At 40.4% G+C, this 16,249-nt stretch overlaps 1 protein-coding gene across 1 annotated transcript in view; it reads right to left on the minus strand.

The window, feature by feature from the left end:
- The window catches only part of TRPC5 (transient receptor potential cation channel subfamily C member 5), a 270,975-nt gene extending 256,929 nt beyond the window's left edge, over nt 1-14,046 (minus strand). The window contains exon 1 of the mRNA XM_041741576.1: nt 13,982-14,046. The gene's annotated coding sequence lies outside the window, so the exon portion shown is untranslated. The remainder of the gene's footprint in view (nt 1-13,981) is intronic.
- Nucleotides 14,047-16,249: the final 2,203 nt, after the last annotated feature.

Below are 16,249 nucleotides of genomic sequence, written 5' to 3' on the forward strand. Positions count from 1 at the left end.
GGATTATGTCAAGGGAGGATACATCTGGTAACAGTGTTCAGGTGGATTGCCAGGGAGAGACTGGAGGCAGTTGGGCTAGCTAGGAGGCTACTAGAGTGGTCTGGACAGGAAGTAATAAGGGCTGTAACTACAGTAGTAGCAGTGGGGAATGTAGTAAGATACAGAGTAACAACATGTCAAAGATGAATGAACATGACTCAATGACTTGATTTCATATACAAGGCAAAGGATAGGTGGAAAGTCAGATGACTTGCACTTCCAGTCCTTGAGATTGAAGAACAGTGGCATTACAAGAAATATTTTCTCTGCTTAGAAGCTGTTTAAAGCTCTCTTAGGCTAATTTGCAAAAGGATGAGACTTAGAACGCTATTTTTGTTGTCTAAGTCCATTTTGTGTTGTTATATCTTGGGACTCTGGAAGAATCCTAGAGATTGTAGACTGGCAGTTTGAGGTCTGGACTATAGGCAGAGCCAACTGAAATTATGACAGATCATTTCCATTGTGTCCTGATTCATCTCTCTTGCTATTTCATTCAGATTGCAAGTCTGCTGGTTCTACCTGGACTTACCGTTTTCTGCTACTCAGTAGGGGCCGAATAGCTTTTATTCACTGATGTGTCTTCCTCCTTACTCATGCAGTACTGTCTCTCTGCTTGATATTAGCATATGTCTCCATGCTCATTTTTGGACTTTGAGAGCTACCAGACATCTCAGGGATTGATGTTTGCTGCTTTTTTTATGCAACTGAAGGCACCAGCCCTAGAAAACGAATGATGCCTTTATTTTTATTTTATCAATTTAAATAAAAGAGCCCTTTTGTCTGTAGAGCAGGCTAAGAGACACAGAAAGATTTTTTCCCCTTTCCTCACAAGGGACTGGGTTCAGTAGCATATGCTTGAATAAATTCCTTGAAGCAAATGAGATACTAAAGGAATCTATATGAATGATTAAAAGAATAATGTCAGGTAGTATATAAAAACCTATGTAGTGTTTTAAACATTTACTTATTCCAAAGCCATTTTTTTAAATTTAATATATTCATTCGACACAGAAAGAGCACAAGCACACACAGCAGCAAGCAGAGGGAGAGGGAGAAGCAGGCTTCCTGCTGAGCAGGGAGACCGATATGGGGCTCAATCCCAGGACCCTGGGATCATGATCTAAGCAGAAGGCAGACACTTAACCAGTTGAGCCACCCAGGTGTCCCCAAAGCCATTTCTAATAGTTTATCTACAAGGAAGCATATTCTTCACCCCACCCCAAAGAGATGTACATTCCAAAATTACAAAGTTCCATGGTCACTTCTGCCATATATAGGAAAATAAATGGATGTAGAATACCATTTTTGATTGGATCAATGATAAATTGGAAAGTAAAACCCAAGGATCTTGGTGCTTGGAATTATACTATATTTCATTTACAGTGAATTTTTGTAAAGGTCTTCATTTAAGTAATCTCCGCACCAAAATGGGGCTCGAACTCAGGATCCCAAGCTCAAGAGTCACATGCTCTTCTGACTGAGCCAGCCAGGTGCCCATCATTTACAGTTTATTTTTTAAAAACATTTTCATACTCCTTACCTCATTTGATCCTCATGGATTTCTTGTGAGCTAGATCAGGTAGGTATCATTATTTCCCAAGTTACACAGAGGAGAAATTACTTGCTCAAGGTCACCAAGCAATTTAGCATCAAATTTATGCCCTTTCTCTTTCTCCTCCTCCTCTACTTCCTCCAATTCTGTCCCTTCCCAATTTCCTTCTCCTTCTCTGTGTTCGTTGTTTTATTCTGGAGAGGAAAGGCTATTGCCAAGCTTTGCTCTGGGTCTCAGTAGCCAATCAGTCATCAGAGGCAAGGCACCCCTGGAAGACAGAGGCAGTCCTTCCTGCAATGTAGAGATCATAGAGTTGCTGTCCACTGTGGTAGCCCCACACATGTCTGGCAGTTAGCTTCAGGAATAGGAAGGATGCACCCAGGGTCTTTGGCTCAAGCCCTCAGAATGGGAGCCAATCCTCCGCTTTGTCCATTGCAACTGATTAATTTTCCTAAGCATCTAGAACTGTTGTATGGGGAATAATTCCCCTATGGAAAAGTTTAGATAACGGGTTCCCTTACAACATAGGATGGATCAAATCATAGTCTAGGTGTTTTGAACAAAGACCAATCTCACTCATGCACATAGTTTCAATGACCGATTTATACAGCAATGAATATCAAATCTAATCTCCTTCTACATCTCTTTCCTGAACTTAAGATCTATGTGTCAAACTGCCTACTAGCACTGCCAATGGAATGTAATCTTTCCACACATACCTCAAATTCAACAAGTCTAATATCAAATTCATCATCACCCCCATCTTAACCTGCCTCATATATCTTGAATCTGCTTTGGTGATACCATCTATCTTGTTTCCTAGACTAGGAAGCTGGAAGTCCTTCTTGAATCCCCCTTTTCTATGACTCTCCCATACCCCATCACTAAGAGGTCTCAGCATTAAGACTCTAAGACTACTCTCCATTCTCTTATCTCCATTCCTATTACTTTTGTCTGGGTTCAGGACTTTGCCATCTGGATTTGCCACTCTACTGGATTGTTGCACCCTCTTGTTTTATGGTCTACCTGACTACATGTTCTCCTCCATCTTGGTGATTATGAGATTTCCATGACACAAATCCAATTATATCGTCCCCTATTTAAAAGCTTACTTAAAAAAAAAAATAAAAAAAAAAATAAAAGCTTACTGATGGTTTTATTCTGGCTAGGATCAATTTTGTCTTTTTTTTTAAATTTTTTATTTATTTATGATAGTCACAGAGAGAGAGAGAGAGAGAGAGAGAGAGAGAGAGGCAGAGACACAGGCAGAGGGAGAAGCAGGCTCCATGCACCGGGAGCCTGACGTGGGATTCGATCCCAGGTCTCCAGGATCGCGCCCTAGGCCAAAGGCAGGCGCTAAACCGCTGCACCACCCGGGATCCCCTACAGGATCAATTTTGAATTGATCTGTAGGCCCCTACCTGGCTCTCCAAAGGTATCTTTTGCTACTCCCACTCATATATCCTGGACTCCAGCCACACCATACTATCTGTCCCCACTGACTTTCCTTATCCCTTTGTCTTGGCTTGGGATGCCTTCACTTGATACCTGTTCTCTGCTTATGAATACCTCCTTCTTTAAGTTGCAGCTTAAATGTTACCTCCACTCCTGATAGCTCTCCCTAACTTCTCTATGTTGAACCAAATCCTGCTGCTTCTCTGATCCCATGGTCTCAGAGTTGTCAATAGTTCTTTAAATACATTGAAAATAGCTCCTATCACAAGGTATTGCAATTATTTGTTTTTCACAAGTAAAACAAGCTTGGGGTAGGGAGATGGATTTATCCACTCTCCCCCCCACCATCCTACACACTTTGCACATTATTTGGCACTTAGTTGGTTTGCAGCGAATACTCACTGAATCAGTAATTCATTAATAAATGCAATCACTCAACCCCTATATTAAGCCCTGGGTTTTGGTGATGAGCCAGCAAGGCCTGTCTCTGGCCCTCATGGGGACTACCATCAATGCTTATAATGGCAGGGACACTCACAGCGAAATGCAAAATTCTAATGGAACATGGTTGGTGTACAGTTGATTTTACACTGTCTGCATGAAATAGAGGCAAAGAGCATAACTTCTTCTCTAGAATTGGGCTAGCCTGGATTTGAATACTGGTTTCACCATTTACTAGTTGTGTTGCTTTAGGCAATTTACCTAATGTCCCTATGTTTTGCTTTCCTTATCTTTTAAAGAGGCATTATTATAGTCTTTATCTTATAGAGCTGTTTTGAGGATTATATGAGTTAATATTTGTTAAATGCTTAGTGTCTGACATATACCAAATGTTTAATAAAATAATTAAATGAAATCTAGTGGAGAGTACAAAGAAACCTAAATTGCCTGGTTTAAGGGATAATGGGGCTAGCTTTGTTTCTTCCTTAACACTTCTAATTATACCTCTCTTATAATGACCTTCCCCATTACTGTCACTTTAGGATCAGAGCTTATTTAGGGAGAAGAAAAAAGGAAGGCATGGTAAGAATGCCCCTTCAGAGGGGAGTGCAGCATCTTGCTACTCTCTCTACTTAGCTACTTCATATACCTGGAGCCTCAGCCTTGCTCAGGGCCAGTCAACCGTGTGGCAAGGGCTGAGTCATGGGGCCCTGACTAGTGGGCCTTAGGTATTTCTCTGTCTTATTACCAGTCTCATCTCTCTTTCATACCTCTTTGGGAGTGACTCTTAGCCTATCCCTGACTGCTTTCCTCACAGAGAAGACTGTAAAGATCCCTGGGACTTGCAGGCAGACATTTTGTGGGGCTTTGACAACCTCTGGCCAAACTGGGTCCTTGGTCCTAGCCATTCCTTCCTTTGTTGCCTCTCTTCCACTAGCTCCCGCTCTTGTGGGGCCTCGGAGCCCAGCAGTGTCAGGGAGAAGGAAAGGAGAGAAGAAAAAAATTGCTAATAGCCTCAGTAATTATTTTTATATTGCTTTATTTATTTACCGACACAACTGTTTTGCCATATTGTTAGAACGTGTGTCTGCTGTCTCAGATTTGGCAGGCCAATTATGTCCCTGCTTTTAATGACTCTAGAGCTGTGTCCCTGAGAGGTCATCCTAATTGTTTCTGCCTCCTCAGCTTGGTGCCAGGGGCTTTGTGTCTGTCTAGAGGCTGTAGCTGGCCAGTGGAAGGCATGTAGTCTCAAGTGCCTTGCCCTCTGCCCATTGTCCACATCCACTGATCTTAGATCAAACCTCTTAAGACCTACAGCCAGCCCCAGGGAAGCTGGTAAAGTCTTCTCCTTTGCCAGAGATAGGCAGGAAAACAGACTCAGAAATGAAGCATGGCAGGTGCATGAAACGCTCCACTGAACAGCAGAGGGGTTGGGAGGAATACTGGTGTATCTCACCTGGCTATTAGCTGTCAAGGTCACTGCAACCTTGAGCCTCATTTGAGAAGTTTATCAAAGTCCCTTTAGTTGCCAGTGTCCTAATAATCCCTTATATCTGGGCAGGGACTTATAAGCATGTTTACACACATGTTTTTCCTCATAATCTGGTGAATTAGATAGCATTATCATCCCATTTTACAGGTAAAAAACTAAGGTTGTGTTGATTAGCTGCTTAGCACAGAGTCTCGGTAAAGGACCAACTACTCCCAGAGAGTACAAATGGGAAGAGCCATGGGTTGGGAATAGAGGACCTTGGGTTCTTGTTCCAGGTTTGTCGTTGTTTCATTGAGTAAATGCCTTTGCCACTCGGGTCTATAAAAATGCCAGTTTTCCTGTCTATAAAATGAGGTGAAGCTCTCTCAAACAGAAAATGAGCATTTGATAGTACTGTGTACTTTTTCACACAAAGTATCTTGTTTGATCAGAAAGTCTGATTTAAACTTAGAATGAGGAAACCAGCTCAGGAAGGTTATGTGGCAGAGCCAGCATTTAAGCCCAATTTTATTGGAAGTCATGCTTCAGGGTCTTTCTATGGTAAATGAAAATAACGATGATGATAATGATGGCAGCCAAGGAGTGCTTCTCATAAGCCAGACTATGCGCTAAGCACTGTTACTTAATCATCACAACATATCTATAGGGACAGCACTCTTATGATCCTCATTTTAGAAATGCTAAAAGCTGAGGCCCAGAATGACTGAATGTTTTGCTTAAGGTTACCCCACTAGTAAGTAGCAGATCTAGTGCTTAAACCTAGGACTCTTTTGACTTTCAGGTCAGTGCTCTTGATACTGCTCCTGTCTGCTTCAAATGCTAAATGAGAAAGTGCTTTGGGAAGTGCCTTGTGCAGTGATGACTGCAAACTGGTCCTCTACATCATTTTAATAGGCCCACCAAATGAGCCTGGCAGCCTCCAAGGGCAATACACACTTGTCTGAGTCCTAAGTCAGAAGGTCAAGGCAAGATATGGAAATGCCTATAGGAGGCTCTATTTCACCAGCAGGAAGCTAGTGTGTGCAGAATCCTCAGATCTACCCAACCTGTTGTGTCAGCTGAGCTGCACATCACCAAGGCAGCTCAGTGGGCATCTATCTGAGAGCAACCATTGCTCCATTTCTTCCTTGCCACCTTGATTCTTAGCCAAAGCATTTGCTTCTTCCATCTCCAGCCTCTTCGGACCACTAGGGAGACACATCCCTTTCTCTCATCTCTGCTCTGCCTCTGGTTTGCCCAGACAGGAGGTGGCCTTTTAGCCTTGTCACTTTACCTCTGGGGTCTCAAGGCAACCAAACCTAACACACAAGCTATTGTAGCATTTTATTTGGATCTATGCTGGGACACCCCATAAAGCTTGTGCCTGCATCTTGTAAATTAAAAAGGATTTTATTGTCGGGCTCATGGAATTTTGCTAGGTACTCAAGCCACCTCTGGAACTAGCCCCCATCATTCAGCAGTATCATATTCTCTCCATAAAAGTCACAGTTTATGTTCCTCCTCAGACTTTTCCAGTGTACTGTCTTTGTTATCATGTTGCAAAGAGATCTCAGGGAAAGAAATCCAGAAATGTCTGGGAGGTTGTGCCATTGTGCAAACTAGATACACCAGACAGGATAAAGATGAACATGTTTCAGAGTCTGTTGACAAGGTCATGGTTTCAAGGACAGGCTTGTGTGGGATCAAGTGGTGCCAGGGTTAACATTGCATTTTCCAAGGCTTTCAACACTTTTCAAGTCCTGAGTCCACTCAACCCTTCATTTCCTAGATCTCTTCTCTTAGACTTTTGAGTACCTGAAGAGAAAGTCACACTGGCTGTGCAGATTGGGGCCACCAAGTTATTTTTCTAAGCTCCGCCAAGCCCACAGTGCTATTCTATACATGCTTCTTTTAATTTCTTGGGTTGGTTTCCTTTTGAAAGTCCCATGGAAGGGGATCCACCCTGTTCCCCTGCCTCCTGCCCCCTGCCTTATAACAGAAAAGCTTCTCCTACTTCATAGAGAAAAGTGACTTCATAGAGAAAAGTAACTTTTTTTGAGATATTAAGTTTCTCCACTCCATGGCAAATCTTGTATCTGTATCCAATTTCACTTTACTTTTTGAGGTGCTCCTATTCCTTTCTAAGGCCAATCTCTGCACCTCTGCTTTTGATCCTCTACTTCCTACCTCCGCTGTATATTGTGCCATATTTTTTCTCAGATGCTCAATCTTCACTCAATTCTCCCCTTCTCGGCCTTTGAATGTGTTTGAGTCTCACTATCCAAAATACAAATTCCCACTCAAGCTACTTCTGCCAGCATCCTCAACTACACTGAAAATTCTCAAAAGCATAGTTTCCATTTGTATAGTTTTCATCTCCAATTCCTTTTGCTACTGATTACAGTTGGGCTTCTGTCTCCATGACTCATTTCTACCACATTGGAACATTAACAGCAGCTGATATCTATTAGGTTCTTACTAATAACCAGGCATTGTGTTGGGCATGTTATATGAATAGTTGTATTTGATACTTACAACAACCCTCTGGCCTAAATACTATTATAAGCTCCGTTTAATAGACAAGGGTAGTTAGAGCCTTTGAGTGACTTGAGGTCACATAGTCCGCTGAGTAGTAGAGATGGGATTTGAACAGAGGTAATCTGATATAAGAGCCCATACTTTAACTTAGTTACCCATAGACTTGTTCTGTAAAGGCCTAGATAGTGAAGGTTTTAGGCTTTGCATGCCAGATGGTCTCTGGTGTTATTGTGTAGCTCTGTTCTTGTGGTGTGAATGCAGCCATAGACAATATGTAAATTAATGAGAATGATTGTGTTTCAATAAAACTTTATTTATGGACACTGAAGTTGTGTCATATGATTTTCATGTGCCATGAACTATGCTACTTCTGAGTTTTTTCAGACATTTAAAAATATGAAGACCAGGGTGCCTGGGTGGTATGGTCGGTTAAGTGACCGACTCTTGATTTTGGCTTAGGTCATTATCTCGGGGTTGTGAGATCAAGCCTCACTGCAGGCTCTGCATTAGGTGTGGAACTTGCTTAAGAGTCTCTTTCTCCCTCTTCCTCTGCCCCTCCCCCACCCTGCTTGCACACATGTATATACACACACACACTCTCTCTCAAAAACAAAACAAAACAAAACAAAACAAAAAAACCAGTAAGACCATTTTTAGCTTGCAGTCCATGTAAAAATAGGCAATGGGCTGTATTTGGCCCATGGTTGTGGTTTGCTGGCCCCTGCTCTAACCATTACATTATTCAGGGCTCCTTAGTTTGTCAAATCCAATGGATAAGCTTTTAATGTTGATGATGCACCCCACTTTTTTTCTCTTCTCATGATTTTGAAGGCCACACTCCCTTCCAGTTTTCCTTCTACCTTTATGATCATTAGTCTTCTGAGAGCTTCTTTTATCTATCTACCTGGCAAATGTTGGTATTTCTCAGGATCAATAGTTGACTTATTTCTTTGTTTACTCTGCTAGAGTAATTGATTTTACTTTCATGGCTAACACCTGCTATTGAAGCAGTAACTCACAATATGGGCTTTGAGTTCACTTGTCTGGGTTTAATTCCTGGCACCTGGGTGGCTCAGTGGTTGAGCATCTGCCTTTGTCTCCGGTCATGATTATGGGGTCCTGGGATTGAGTCCCACATCAGGCTCCCTGCAGGGAGCCTGCTTTTAACTCTGCCTATGTCTCTGCCTCTCTGTGTGTGTCTCTCATGAATAAATAAATAAAATCTTAAAAGAATATCCTGGCTCCAATGAATACTATTTACCCAACCTCATAGAGCTGTTGTGAAGGTTAAATGATTTATTATTTGGAAAACTCTTGGAACCATGTTGTTATTTTTTTAAAGATTTTATTTATTTATTCATGAGACACACACACACACACACACACACACACACACACACAGAGAGAGAGAGAGAGAGAAAGGCAGAGACACATGCAGAGGGAGAGGCAGGCCCCATGCAGGGACCCTGATGTGGGACTTGATCCCGGGACTCCAGGACCACGCCCTGGGCCAAAGACGGGCACTAAACCACCGAGCCACCCAGGGATCCCCATGTTGTTAATATATATTTAATAAAATATTCATTTACCATAATGTTATTATTGTGCTACTATTATCAGATACTGACTTCCTAACCTGTATCTCCAGCCCAGACTTCTCCTTTGAGGTCTGGATCTATATATCTAATTGCCAATTCAATATCTGTACTTAGATGTCCCACTGGCACCTTGACCTCAGCATGTTCCAAACCTAATACATCATCTCTCTCCCACTCCCACATCCCCTCACCCTAACCTGCTATTTTCCTCCATACATCCTTATACAGCAATGCTGTCCACTCAATCACTTAACTGAGAATGCTGGGAGTCCATGTCAGAAAAAAGTGACATGAAACATCCAGCTTAAAAGCCAAAATGAGACTTAACATTTTAAATTTCCTTCCATTGGGACTTGAGATTAGCTATGTGATTGATTTGAAAATTTTTCCTCTTTTCCTTTTCCTAATCTTCTCTTCTTCACTCCTGTCAGAATGATCTCTCTCTCCCTTAAACTTGATGCACCCATTTCTAACTCCTCACCTTTGATCAGACAATTCCTCTCATCTGAAAGGCACTCCCTCCCATATATCTCCAAATGCCATTCAGCATTCAAGAGCTAAAATACCCATGAAGTCCTCTCTACTTCTCTAGTCAACAAGATAAGGTGTATTTTGGAACTGAGAGCTTATATGTTTAAACTGAATTTCACTATTACATATTTCATACTTTATAAAGCTTTCTGTCACAAGTCTATAAGTCAAATTGTTTCAACTGGATCATAAACATCCTTATGTCCACAGAACATAGAATGTTCTCTTTTGTGAATTCTCCATAGTGTCTCACAGAAATCTCCTTTTGCCTTCAGTCACTCTTTCTCTGCCCCTTCTCCCTCCAATAAACATGGACCACACAGTTCTACTTTAACTATTTGCTTTTCTCCTTCTTCTGACTTTCTCCCTTGGGGATTTTCCAATCTATTTTTAGAGGTAATTTTTTTTATATCTATACCTATGAATTCCCAAATTTTCATCTCATTTCCTAACTTCTCTCTTGAGCTGTATGCCCACATCTCAAATTTTCTGATGGATGTTTTCATGAGAATGTTTTGCCTGACCTCAAACTTTTTTTTTCTGACCTCAAACTTAATAAAATATTGAAATCTTAACTCATCATCTTCCCTTCTCACCCCACCTTTACCTTTCCTTATGGCATCACTGTTTTCTGTCACCTGGATAAAACCTGCAGTCATTTTTGACTACTTTCACCACACATATATAGTCATTCACCATAGTATATCTACTGTTCCTTTGTTCCGTTATGGTGTCCTTTATGCCCCATCCTTTCCCCACTACTGCAGTAACAACAACAATAATAACAACTATAACAGCTGGTACTGGGCCAAGTATTTTATATTTATGTTTTATATTTTCCTCTTCATAGCATTATGAGGTAGGTATTCTTAGTATCTTCTTTTCATAGGTGAGGAAACCAAGGCTCAGAGTGGCAGAGCTAGAATCACACCAAAATGTGTTTGGACTTAGATTCCTTTTATAACCACAGTGCCATTTACTCCTCATCCCTAGATTTCTATTATTGCTTCCTAACTGATATGCCTGTGATTTCTTGCTCCCCCATCGATCTCTCCTGCATACCATTTTCAGAATAATCATTCCCAAACATTGCTACCATTATTTCACTTCTCATCTCCAAATTGATTGCTATCTCCCTTTTATCCACTAAATTAAATCTAGCCACAGCCTCAAGTCCTCCACAATCTTAACCACAACCTAACTTTCCAGCTCAGTCTCCTGTAAGCATATATCTGCATGAATGGATTAATTCACAGTGTTCTACTCAGCCATACCATGACTTCATTTTATGATTGCTCCTATCACCCACTCACTCCTGACCCTGTTGTGAGTTCCTAGAGGGAAAAGGATGCATATTTGCACCCACAGTGCCTTCTGTGTAGTCTACACTTAGTGAGTATATATCAAGGGCTTGATTGTAGGGTCCCGGGTACCACTTGGAGATTGGATTGTCTAATTGCTCCTTAACACTCTCCTCTTCTTCCCCATTAGTCCTCTTACTTTTCTGTTCCTTGGCATAAATGCCCTACAAAAATGTAAAAATCCTCTCTTCTGCATTATCAAAATTGTAGGAAAAACCTTTACCTATGCATCACTGTGTCATCAGCTTTTTCTTCAGTTTATCTCCTAACATACCTTTCTGTCAATCTTTCTTCATTGCTTGGTAGTTATCATTAGACTAAATTTCACTCATCTAGGAAGTTTCTGGAGATGACCTCTGTGTGAAGATGATAGCACAGTCTACAGCGCAAGGTTCTCTGGTCCTTCTTGAGGTAAAATATTTTATGTAAGTTGCAGACTTTCAGATCAGGTTCAGCACTGGCCAGGGTCCCTGAGTAATTGTATCTAAGATATGGCAAGGGAAATGACAACTGGGAAGCTTAGTTCCAAATGCAGATATTATAAATCTTCAGATGTTCTTATATCCTATAGAGAGAACATTCTCATTTTTATTGGATTTTAAAAATTTTGTTCCTTTGTGTTTTAGATCCTTGCTGCCTTCTGGGAATTGCCACAGATTAGGGACCATAATGCCAAGAGACAGCATGGAATGCCTTTATAGTTCAAGAAGATCATGGTTTTTATGTATAGGCAGAGATTCTTCTTTTTTTTGTATATAGAGGGAGAGCATGGTGAAGGGGGTGCAGAGGCAGAGGGAGGGAGAGAACCTTAAGAAAGCTCTACGTTCAGCTCAGAGCTCCATGTGGGGCTTGCTCTTACTACCTTGAGAGCATGACCTGAACTGAACTTGAGTCCAATGCTTAACCAACTGAGCCACCCAAACACCCCAGAGATTCATTTAGTTATAAGGATTATAACATCTAGTCATTGGTCTTAGTCATTCAAAGCAATATTTGTCAAACTTTTTGACAATAACTCACAGCAAGAAAAACAATTTACATTGGGCCTAATATACACACACCTGTATACACACACACACACACACACACACACACACACACACACACGGGTTACTGAACACAAGTGTCATTAAACAATGTTTACCCTTACATTAAACAATGTCATTAAACATGTGAATCCCATTTTTCTCTTTTAATCGATTTAATTTAAAAACAGTGATGATGAACTACTAAATTGATTTTGGAGTACACTAATGAAAAACAAAATGTGAAGGTTTAAAGGATGGAAACAAAAAGACATGATAAGATGTTCTGATGTGTGCTACTAGTGGGCAAGTATCTATTGCATGCAACTGATAATGCTGGGAAGGGGCAGTTCTTAAGTCATAGCTAAAGACCAATGTCCACAGCAGGGAAAACAAAAATAATTAAATATAGTGTATTGATTTTGTTATCAGCTTTGGGCAATTCTTTGCTTAAAATTAAATGTAATTTTTTGTGCTGTTTTTTTGTTTTTGTTTTTGTTTTTTTTGGTGCCTGTTGCTGCATAGCATGATACCCAACTATACAAGAGTCTGTTTCAATGTTTACAATCATGTAAGAGTTCACATTCTTTTGCAAGTTAGATTGAAAACTGTGGCAATTTTTCAAAGATCACTCATAAAGAAGATATTGAGTTTATTTATTTGAAAATATGATCACCTTATTGCTATATAGGCTAATACTCACTATATTTCATGAATTTGTTTGGTTTTCTCCCCAATATTGTGACATATAACAATATTGAGGCATTGGGGTTATATAATGTACAGAATATTCAGGTGAGCACCCTGGGACCAAAGGGAGTGTAGAGTATTTTAGAAACTGGGTGTAGTCACCAGTTACTTGAATGACTGATTAGCCCAAAAATCTGTCCTTTAACAGGGATCTTAGCTCTTCCAAAGTTGCACTGTGGTGAGGATACAGCAAAAGGACAAGATAGATTTGAGCTATAGTTTGAGAGATTTTGTTATGATGTAAAGATCTTTCTGAACATCAATTCATAGGTTTTTTTTGCATTTGCATTCAGAAGTTCTAGAGTGAAAAAAATAAAATAAGGAAGGGGTAGTGGCAACCAAATAGATAGTAAACTGAGTGGGAGTAGCTTTTTCACTGAATATCCTTTTATATATTCTGATTTTTGAGCAATGGATATAAAAGACCTATTCAAAAATTTAAATAAAAAAAGAGAAAGCACTGAGGCTCAGGGCATGATCCTGGGGTCCTGGGATTGAGTTCCACATCTGGCTCCCCTCAGGAAGCTTGCTTCTCCCTCTGCCTATGTCTCTGCCTCTTTCTCTGTGTCTCTCGTGAATAAATAAATAAAATCTTTTTTTTTAAAAGAGAAAGTACAAAATAAAATAATATGGAAAACAAAAATAACAACCAAAAGAGCTTTCTGATAATGAAGAGGTAGTATAATGCAGGTCAAGGGGGATATGCAAGAGTTGGAGGAAGAGAGACCTACATTTCAATCTTGCCTCCACCATTTACCAGCTGTGCAGTATCAGGTATACCACTTAAGTTGCCTGATCTTGTCTCCTCATCTGTTAATGGAAATAATAATAATAATACCTATTATAAAAGGCTATAGTGAAGATTATTTAAGATAACATATTTGTCACACTCATCGCAAAGAAGTTTGTGGGAGGCAGGATAATGGCCCTCTAAATATATCCACACATCCCCAGAACCACCTGTTCATGTGTTATGTTACATGGCAAAAGGGATTTTTCCAGATGGAATTAGGTTAATAATTAAATGAACTTCAAATAGGGAGACTATCCTGGATTTTCCAGGGGGCCCAGTGTCCTCATTTGGGCTCTCAAAAGCAGCAGCAGTCAATAGAGTCGAGAGAGAGAGAGAGAGAGAGAGAGAGAGAGAGAGAGAGAGAGAGAGAGACAGGCAGGCAAAGAAAGAAGAGGTAGGAGAGATTCAAAGTGTGAATGGGACTCACCTGCCCTGACTGGCTTTGAAGCTGGAGGAATGGGGCAGCAGACCAGGAAGTGTGGGGGCTCCCAGAAGCCTTCGACTGGCAGCCAGCAAAGAAACTGGGACTTCAGTCCTAAAACTGCAAGGAAGTGAATTATGCCAACAACCTGAATGAGGAAAAAAAAAACTCTCCCTTAGGGCCTCCAGAAGCAAATGCAGCCCTGCTGACACCTTGGTTTTTAGCCTGGTGATCTCTGTGTCTGATTTCTAACATCCAGAACTATAACAAGAGTAAATGTGTGTTGTTCAAGACTGCTAAATTTGTGGTTATTATGGTCACAGTGGAGAACCAATACAAAGATATTCCATAATTGATAGCAATTGCTATTGTTAACTGAGAGTGATCAGAGAAATCTTCGAAATTAGTATTTTATATTATCTATTATAAGATTATTGATGCACCAATCTGATCCTCTTGAAAATCAGCAGCCATTGGGTAAAGTCTCAGTGCCTATAGAAGCTGGAGGTCTCAAATACGCCAATTACTGAGACGCCTATCTCTGTGTCTATGCAATCAGGTTGCCCCAGACTACATATGCCAACCAAGGAGTTTTTGGAGTGCTTAGTAGTTTTATTGGAATGCATAAGGTTTATTAAAATTCATAGCATTGTTGAAATTCACAGGTACTATACCTATCATATTTTATGGGTGAGAAAATTGAGCAGGTGGAGAGCACTATGGGCTGAGAGAAGGTAGGAGTTTTCTGTTTCTTTCACTTGTAAAATAGTGATAGGTATAGTGTTTACCTAAGTCATTAAAGTCTATAATGAGTAAGTTACTTACTTCCTTTGATCTTCAGTATTGTTTGTAAAATAAAGATAATGTACCTATCTTATGGACTTGTCTTGAGGGTTTCCATGAGACATGACATGTAAAACGCTTGGCACATAACCTAGCACTCTCTAAGTGTTAACTGTTGCTGTTGAGCTGCCCTTTCTAAGATGTGTTGACAAGGAAAAGTATTTCTTATCTAATAACAAGTCAGTGCTTTCTGGGGGGAAAAATCATTGTAGCTTAGGTGGATTTATATATAATGTCTTTGTTCCTTTTGTGGAGTCAGGTTAAAAATATACCCTTTGAGTTTCTCTGCTATACCTTTATGTTCATTTTTTTACCCGAATCATTTCATCATTTCACATCTATCCTATGAAGTAAGGGTTATTATTCATCCATTTCACAGATTGTTATCAGGCCAGAAATCAGTAATATTTAGTTCTGCCCCTGGAATGCTATTTTGGCCTTGAGTTTTTTCACAGTTGCTCCATTGAAGAGCTTGTGTGTATGTATCTTTGTGCACATGTGTGTGCCAACTGTACATATGTACATACATGCAGAAAGAGCCTCACTGCTAACTTTCTAACTTCATAATTCTGAGACATGCCATATAATAGGTCATTTTGTGTGTGTGTGTGTGTGTGTGTGTGTGTGTGTGCATTTTAGAGACAGGGAGAGAGCATGTGTGTGCACATGAGTGGGCGGGGGGGGGAGCAGAAGGACAGAGGGAAAGGGAGAGAAGATCCTAAGCAGGCTCCATACTGAGTGCAGAGCCCAGTGTGGGGCTCAATCTCACAACCCTGAGATATCACCTGAGCTGAATCAAAAGTCCAACACCACCCAGGCACCCCAAATAGAGCCACTTCTGATAGTAGCCTTATTCTATGGAGTGATTTCATCAGGACCACCTTAAATTTTTTCTGAATAATATTTGTTTTGGGGCCTCCATTCCATTGAAATATATTTTACTTTTATGTCTTTCTCAATGTTCTATTTGCAGAGAGCGCAATGTGATTCACACCAATTAGAAATAGATGCTAGGTGCCCTATACCATGACATCCAGTGACTAGTTTTCTAGCAAACTAAAATTATTGACAAAATCATATTAATTATAATAATATCTTCCATGTATTGATTATTAATGATATGCCAGCACCTGATAATGTCTCATGGAATCTTCATAACAACTCAGTGTCAGCAGGTGCTATTATTAATCCCTTTATATTTATGAAGAATTTGAGGCCAGGAGACAAAATACCTTGTACAAGTTTACACAGCTAGTTATTTGTAGACAGAATCAGGATTTGAACTCAGGTCTGTGTGTATCCCCAATTCCAGGTCCTCCTGGTAAGCAAAACAATCCTATGGTCTGGCTCCTTATAAATAAACTCTCTTGCCCACATTTAAGGCCTTTACACTGGATAATGGAGAAGGGCACCCAGGGAAAGTTTATATTT

This window comes from Vulpes lagopus, chromosome X (assembly GCF_018345385.1).
Source record: "Vulpes lagopus strain Blue_001 chromosome X, ASM1834538v1, whole genome shotgun sequence".
Lineage (NCBI taxonomy): Eukaryota > Metazoa > Chordata > Mammalia > Carnivora > Canidae > Vulpes > Vulpes lagopus.